Below are 8,370 nucleotides of genomic sequence, written 5' to 3'. Positions count from 1 at the left end.
CTACCCTTGCACAGGTAGCAGGCCAGAAAAACATCCACACGTCAGACAGAGGAATGCCTTTCCCTTCCTCTCTTCTTCTTTCAAACCAATTCAAAACATAGGAAAATGCAATAAAATGCCAGATGCCTCTGCCTTATGGACAAAATCATTTTTAGAGAACATATAATGAATGAGCTTAAGTCGAAGTTACTGGCGGCAGGCTAAGCTACCCTTAACTCTGCCCTTTTAGGTGAAAACCTCATGCGTCTCTCTGGGCTCCTTGCTATTTGTAATTAGGAGAAGGCCAACTTTCCTTGTACATAAGTGTAAATCTGTGCTAAAGAAGGTATCTTTGAAAGGATGTGTTAGCTGTGTTAGGAAGTGTTTAGGAATGTAGGAAGTGTTTAATTTTTAAGCAGATCAAGCTAATGGAGATGAGCCATACCTGAAAATTAAACCATGAGTTCCTTTATAATCAATGAATTCTTATTAAAGCAGTCTGACAGTACATGTGACACAACCCTCTGCACTCCTTTTCCTGGGAAATAGGTTCATTTTTTACCATAATTTCCTCACACATTGATGGATCTTCGTAGAAGTGTCATGAAAAAGCACAGGAGAGCTTTGCAAATCACAGCATGCTCATTCAGTGCCGGTTCACAAATATTTTGCAGTAGGAACGAGCTGGGAAGAAATTTTGCCACAAATATTTTCAGCAAATTATGAAGTCTTGGAAAATGCAGATTTCAGTTCTGCTGAGAAGATTCTGTTTTGACAGATGTTTTAAATATTTTTTTTTAAGAATTTTATTTTTTCTTGAAACTGAAGGAGGTCTTGAAACTGAAGACTATGCAAGTAAAACTCAGAAACATTCTGCTTCAAAAACATCTAAACAAAATTTTCCCCTTCCCACCCTGTGCCCTGATTCAACAATTTGGGAATGGAGATGAATTCACAGAATTTCACTGTCTCTGAATCTGTTCTTTTTCATTGGAAAATGCTTTCGCTGAGAAATATCTTTCATGCCACATTGAGTTTAACTCTTGTGAATGCCTTAAAACAAATGGGACCTCCACCTCCAGCATCCTGGAGTGGTCTGCATGCAAGYCAGCTGAAACTGGAGCCTTTCAGAAGGTAAACGTGATGGCACTCACTGTCACCTTAACGAATGGAGAGAATCTCCCAGTCTCACAAACCACACCAGTGTCACACTGCTCCCCCCAAAGCCCCTTGGTTGGTCTCCTGTTCGCATCCCCTCTGGCCTAGGTCAGGCCAGAGCAGCCCTCTACATGTCCCCTGAGCTCCCAACCTCTTGACTTTGTAATTTGCTCCCTCCAAGCACGTGGGTGCAGAGAGCCCTTTCGGGCACGCGGAGGCCAGCAGCGGTACCAGCTGCCTTGTGCATGGGTTGGACCTAGGTACTGGGGCCTGGACTTGCCAACCTGAAAGCTACTGGCCAGTTTTGGTGTTGTTCCACCTTGGGCTACTCGCTGTCTGCGAAGCTGTGCCACACGCGTGCTCGCGAAAGGAAGCGTTTAAAGCCTGCCACYGGAAACTGCGTGGTATTATTCAGTGGGTAGCTGCTTTCCTTCAACGGGCCATGAATATCCCATTTGGAAATGCAATTGCCTTGCTCCCCTCCTGCATCACGCTGCTATTTAAAGAGGGCCATCTAACACATTAAAACACACACACACACCCCCCCAAAAAAAAAATCTACTGAACCTTAAAACAATTATTATTTTTCACAACCTGTATTCTTTCCAACACTAACATTATTCTAAGATGCAGGTAACATGTGACACATTTTCTTTTTCTCTCCAATGTACAACACCCTTCCCCTCTTCCATCCCTCCTTCCCAAATATTAATCATCAGCAAAGACAAGGCAAATGAACTTTTAATCAATAACAGCTACTGTTTCTTGTACCGGGACTGTTTATGATTTAAAAGGGGAAAAAAAAATAAATCAATCCTGATGTGAACATTCTCCCACTTGGAAAAACAGCCTAATCCTATATCAAAAGGCTGGGTTTTTTATATGTTTTTAAAAGGTTTAAAAGTTAAATTAATTTTAAATTGTTTTTACATATCTTGCCTATAGACAGAACCACATCATATGATGAGGAAGGGTGGTCCATGGTTTATTAATGTTCCCAGTAAGTACTTTAGCACCAGTCTGTCTGCTTTATACACATTTAATACCATTGCCATCAAAAAATCAAGGCTACTCCAACCACATGCAGTGCAGCGTGTCCTTCCAGGCGCTCTAACTGGCAGTCTGTTCTCTTTCCATTCAAACTAGGTACAAGAGAAGGTTTAGTGGTTTGTCTGTGGTTAAACTGCACTGTCTCAGTGCCAGTTAGCAGCATCCAGGTAGCACCTGAGATTAAATTACATTTTTGTAAAGAGAAGACTAAGAAAGGACTCAGTTCTCCTACCTCGGTGTTGCCAGTGTGTCTGCTTTTTGATGGGCTTTTTTTTTTTTTGCTAGGAGACACTCCATACAGCATAGAGGCAGGAACTAGGGGTCCTATAGATCGATGCTTGTCTCAGACTCCTACAATCATTCTCAGGCCCATAGATTAAAAATACACCTTCTTCAGCAAAACTCTGATGCTGGGACAGGTCTCCTGAGGAACTGTTAGCAGTGACTGGTGTGACATATAGTACTTTTACAATGTGGGATGGCTACAAAATCCCTTCCCCATCCAGATCTTCTGTTCATGCTTTCATACTTGCCCCCATTTCATCTAAATCCWGAGGCTGAAATGGACTCTCAAGAGAGGAAGAGAAAAAGTTGGCCAAGTGCTCCTTCAGGGTATTATGATAAATTCATGTTCTCTGTAATTCAGACTTGGAGAAGGATTCCCAAACACATTTTTCAGGAGTCTTTGTGTAGGCTTTCAGTATACACAAAGTTCCCAGAACATGACCCCAGTGCTTTCTTGAAATGCTTTGATGTGGTTGGGCCCTAAATAAATGACCAGATCCAGGAGTTCATTCCCTGGATCAAGAGAGTCTATAAAAACTCCCATGGAGGACGGACTTCTAACATATCTTTGTGAACCTGGGCCTTCATACCTAAATAAAGGCAAGGTTGTAACTATAGACTCTTTCCTTTTTTTTTTTTTTTTTTGTCAGAAGATTGATTTTCCCAGGGCCTGAACAGGCAGGAGACTGGTAGTTCATTTTCATGTACACATGCCCCAGCATTTGCAGTAGCTCAAATGACAGTGTGCTGGTTCCAAACCATATTTATTCAAATGCAAGCTACATTTGCTATATGAACTCAAATGGTATATGGAATGGCCATATTTTATACAGACCCCAGGTGGGTTCATTTTGGCACCCTACAGAAGCAGGACATGTCTTTAGTCTACAGATGTTCACATCTCTCTTGCATTTAAATCTTTTGGGGTGAGACTGTCTCATGATAACTTTGATCATCTGAAAGTCAAGCACCTTTGCTGAACTATTCATCTCACCTGCTCCCTCTACAGCCTCCAAAAGGCTCTTGAGGACTTTCCATTCCATCCTGGTGTAGGGGCCAGGACGGTAGGGACCAAATGCCCTGGGAAAACACCTCTCCCTTTCTGTGGTCCACATGAGGAGCAGGGCTGCTTTAAGCCGTCTGATTGGGGTGATAGTGTCCCACCTTGCCAAAGGCTGTTGCAAGAGAAGGTGGGGAAACAACACTGAAGCACTGTGGTAAATTTTGCACTTTTGGGAAGGCAGGCATTCCTCCTTCCACCCTGTAAGACAGAAGTGAAGCATGCTTAGAAACCTCCTGTCCTGCTGCCAGTGTGTGTAATCAGTTTGTCTCATCAGTGTGATCCCCTGCTGCCAAATGCTCAGGAATGGGGAGGAATTTGGTCTCCATAGCCCACCCAGCTCTCAGCCTCTGTGTCAGGACTGACAGCAAGGCAGATCAAGGATTCATTCTCCAGGGCTGTCAATTTTGACATCTACCATTGGCATTAGATTCACTTCCAACAGACAGCAAACTCCACAGAGGTGGTTAAAAGGATGCACAGAGGTGGTTAAAAGGATGCAGTATGAAGCTCAGGGAATGAGAAGTAATTTTTGTTGGCTTTTCCCTCCTTTGATGACACTTCAATGGCAGTTATGTTGGCATGAGGCTGTGGGTGTCCCAGACCTGACATCATCTACAAAGAGAAAGCAAGCAAGTAAGCAAGTAAACAAGAAAACGTGTGGTTGAGTTTTTCTTGATACCTGCTTTTCCTTGGAAACGTTCTCTTGACAGACACACATCTGTTGAAGCCATTGCCTCTGCTCCTCAGACACTCCAGGAACAGAGGGCCAGAAATGCAGCCTTCCCTCCACTTGCACAGGTCTTCCGGCCTTGGCCACAGAGAGGTCTTCTGCAAGGTTTCCACAAGGCCTCAGGCACATCCATCTCTTGTGTACCTCCAAAGGCTCCATCAATAATTCAAAGATTGCATACAGATATTCCAGAGGACTTCCCAGACATCCTTGCTGATCGGGGARGAATAAATGTTCTCTGGGACATAGGCACAAGGAAAACCGTTCTGGAAAGACAAGATCTGATAATCCCCCTTAAGAAAGGTGGGGGGATTTGAGAGATGGGAGTTTGCTGTAAACAGCTGGGTGGTTATCTGAAGTTTTCAGAGCCTCTTTCCACCTTGGTGTTCAAGGCTCCCATCTTTTAGTCTTGCAGCCTTCCTCCATTCAGTAGGACATAAAGCCTGAACTCTACAAAATTGATGTAAATATCTGATTTTTTGCTTCCTAGTAGTTAAAAGAGGGGAAAACAAAACAAAACAAAACAAAACACTCTCTCCCCCAAATTCAGAACTATTTTCAAGCTGAAATAATGTTTTTAAGTAGATGCACTTGAGGCAAGAAGTTAAAAAGGCTGAAATGTTTTGTTTCACTATAAAGAAAGAAAATCTTTTCCCTAATTTTAAAGATCTTTTCTGTATTTTTTAAGTACACATAAAAACCTGGATGAACTTTCAATATGAGAATCTACTTGAATCAGAAAAGAAAACAGAATTCAAGAAAGCAGACTATCCGTTCTCTTGCCCAACACAGCTCTTCAACAAAAGTAACACAAATTTGCAGTGGATCTTGGCATTACCCAATCTGTATTTCTATTGCAAAAGATGTCCTCTGAGAAGACTTTTCTATTTTCCTCCCCAGAAGTCATGCAGCTACATGGTCATTGCTGCTCCCTTTTCAGCCCAGCCTCTTCCTTATCAACATCTGGTAGCTGTTTTCCCAGTAAAATCCCTGGGACATGCCCTGCTGCCCCTCTAACCTATTTATGGATCCATCAACAGAAGTGACTACTGCTCTGTTGCCCCATCTTGCCTGGTACAGAACAGAGCCTTGACAGGTTTGTGGGTCCTGTTGCTTCATTGCTGTAAGCGTTGAAGTCTGCAGTATCTCATGGTCAAATGCAGCCTATAGTTTTTGCCTGGCTTCTTCCCACAAGTGACAGATCAGCACAACTGACCCCATCAGGCCATGCAGGACAAAGGATYTGCCCAGCCACAACTAGATCTTTCAATCCTGCAGGACAACCTAGGAAATGCCATGGTCCAGACACAGACTTCCCAAAAAGCRGAGGACACATACAGGCATGCCTAAAGAAGAACTGTCCAGGTCCACCGTGCTTCATGGCCCTGTCTCTAGCTCCCCCCAGCTCACCAGATGAAATGGCATGCTTTGGATGCTTGCATGACTACAAGGAGAGGAAGTTCCCCAGATGGCCAAAGGGAAACGACTCAGACATGCATTCCTGAGGCCATCTGAGTCACTGGCCTGGTGGATTCCCATATGGACAAAGCAGGACCTTGCCAGGCTGGCTCCAGGCACGTGCACTTTCCCGCCAGTGCACTTTCATGCCTGAGGAGAGTACATTTCACAGTCCTCTGCACYCATTTGACATGGGAATTTCAAGCTGCATGTCTGGACAAAGATCCCAGCAGGCAAAGTAGTTTGGTCTCTGTATGGATATAAATACATTTCCTCCAGCCTTTAATAGGTATCTCCACTCCACCACCACTCTTATTCAATATTCTGCCCCAAGCTCCCTTCCTGAAGTGCTGAGGATGACGTGCAGAGCCCAGAGGTACTGCAGGGTCATGGCTGCACTCTCCAGTGACCATACCCTTTGGATGCCTTTAGCACCTTTCCTCAGCTAAGCAGTGAAAAATGCACCCACTTTTAACCAGAGAAATGGYCTAATGTCCCCTGAAGCCCTGTCTCAGCCCTCCAGCCCACTGGTCCTGCAAGCAGCCCCGGATCTGCACGCCCTCCTCCATGTGTGTCTGCTGCAGAGTGTKACACTCCCCCACGTGGATCCTTGGCCTCAGTCCGTGGTTTCCAGGCCTCAGCTGAGCCGTGAAAGACTTTATTCCCCTTGCAGCAGCATCTTCTCTCCCCGTGCTAGCCCACCTCACACCTGGATCCCATTCGTGGTAGAAAAAGTAGAAAAAATACAGCAGCGTCACCTGAGAGGAAAAGGGGATTATTTTCTATGTCTTAATTACTTTCTTTGAATGGGGACCAGGAGCTACTGTGTGCTCTCTTGGCTGCTACCACCAGCTCCATTCAGAGCCTGCTCCCCTCCTTGGGCTCACTCACTGCAAATTTCGTGCTGAAGGGGCTGTAAAACAGTGAGCCCCAGGGCAGTTTGCAGGTGGTTGGAAACTTTTCTAGCCTTTTCCACTCTGAGGCGTTAGTGTTGGCAAAACTTCATTGGTCCTTGCAGTGTCACAGGCTCATGGGGCTGTCATGAAACATGAGAGGCATGAAACATGCACTACCTGCTGCTTCCCAACTCTGCAGAGCCAGGCCTCTCATGTGCACGGTGTATGCAACGCATGAGAAAACKTCTCCCTTGCAGCCAGCATCCCTGCTCCAAGCCTCCTTTGGAAGGGTTTGTTTTCACCCTGGCARGTGGTGCAGTCGTGGTACTGAGGGTACTTGGGCTTTGCCTCATCCCTGGTTTCCCTAGGTGCCTGGCCTTTGGGAAACCACAGAGCAAGGAGGTGCAAAATAATGAGGTCACACAGGGACTGTGCTATGGAGTTTGCAAGGGCCTGCAGAAAACTACCTAGCTCAACACAGGGGAATCTAGACCGGGAAACCCTTCCCTCAGGTCCTACAAAACTGTTGTTTTTAAATTAAACCCCACTACAAAGTATATTTTCCTGACTTATCCTACCCTGTCAATCAGGTATATGGGAGCAGAGTAGCCAATGTCCAGTTACACTGGACTCCTGCCACCCTGCACTGTGCTTTTTCCTGATGTACAGATGAGACAAGGAAGCATTGCTACCCCTGAAGAGATGTAAAACTGGGACACAGAAAGGCAAATTGTGACATTTCCCAAGGTACCGTAGGAACAGTGGCTGAATCAGAATCAGACCTTTCAGTTTCTTCATTTCCCACTTCTTCCACCAGGCTGCTGACCCCTGGTGAACATTTCTGTGCTCTTCTGCCCATTTCGTTTCTTATATCCCATGCAACAAGTGCAAACACTCCCCAGCTGTGCTCTGAGATGACTATTCACCTTGTACCTATTCTCCCATCTTCTCCCCAAGGAGAAGATATACAAGGCAGTTTTTTAGGAATGGAATGGAATGGAATGGAATGGAACGGAATGGAACGGAATGGAATGGAATAGAATAGAATAGAATAGAAGTTTCTCCACTTACTTATATTTTTTTCCGGATTTTAACTGGGATCCAATTTTCCATGCTGGTTTTCTGCCTTGAGCTGTGTTTTGTTTTGTATTTTTCAAAAAATTCCATGACTCTATTTCTAGCATCCCTTTGAACAAGATTTAGGGAGGTCTTTTTTTATTTCCTTTTTTCTTTCTTTTTTTCTTTTTTTGACCATGTTAAAACATTATTACAACTATTTTACAGTAATGCCTGTGGGCTTTGGAGCTGGGACTGGAAGCTTGGCAAAATGAGTCCTTTGAGTGAGAAGAGGGACCTTTCTCTGTGACAGTGCCTGAAGTCAGGCAGATCACGAGCCTCTGAAATAGCAGAGACTGGTTAGAATTTGGCAGATGGGTTAAGCACAAAGTCCATCTGCACTGAGTATGCTTCATCTTCTAACAGGCCTCAATCAATGGTTTCACAACAGCACATCAGCCAACTGCGTAAACATAGGGTACTGTTTAAATATAGTCCTTGCCTTGACGAACAATCAGCACTGAAAGAGAAGAGGCTCTTACACAAATAAACAAACGTCCCATAGAGCTCAAGTATTTGGACCAAGGTCAAAGGAGAGAATTTGTGATAGAAAAAATTATTGAAACTAAAATTATACACAAGTTTTTAAATATGGAGTTTGTCTGGGAAATACTAATTCAAGTGGATTGGACCTC

The sequence above is a fragment of the Rhea americana genome, unplaced genomic scaffold (genome assembly GCF_003343005.1).
Source record: "Rhea americana isolate MKP2758 unplaced genomic scaffold, rheAme1 scaffold_162, whole genome shotgun sequence".
NCBI lineage: Eukaryota > Metazoa > Chordata > Aves > Rheiformes > Rheidae > Rhea > Rhea americana.
Note: the sequence above shows the minus strand (reverse complement) of the source record.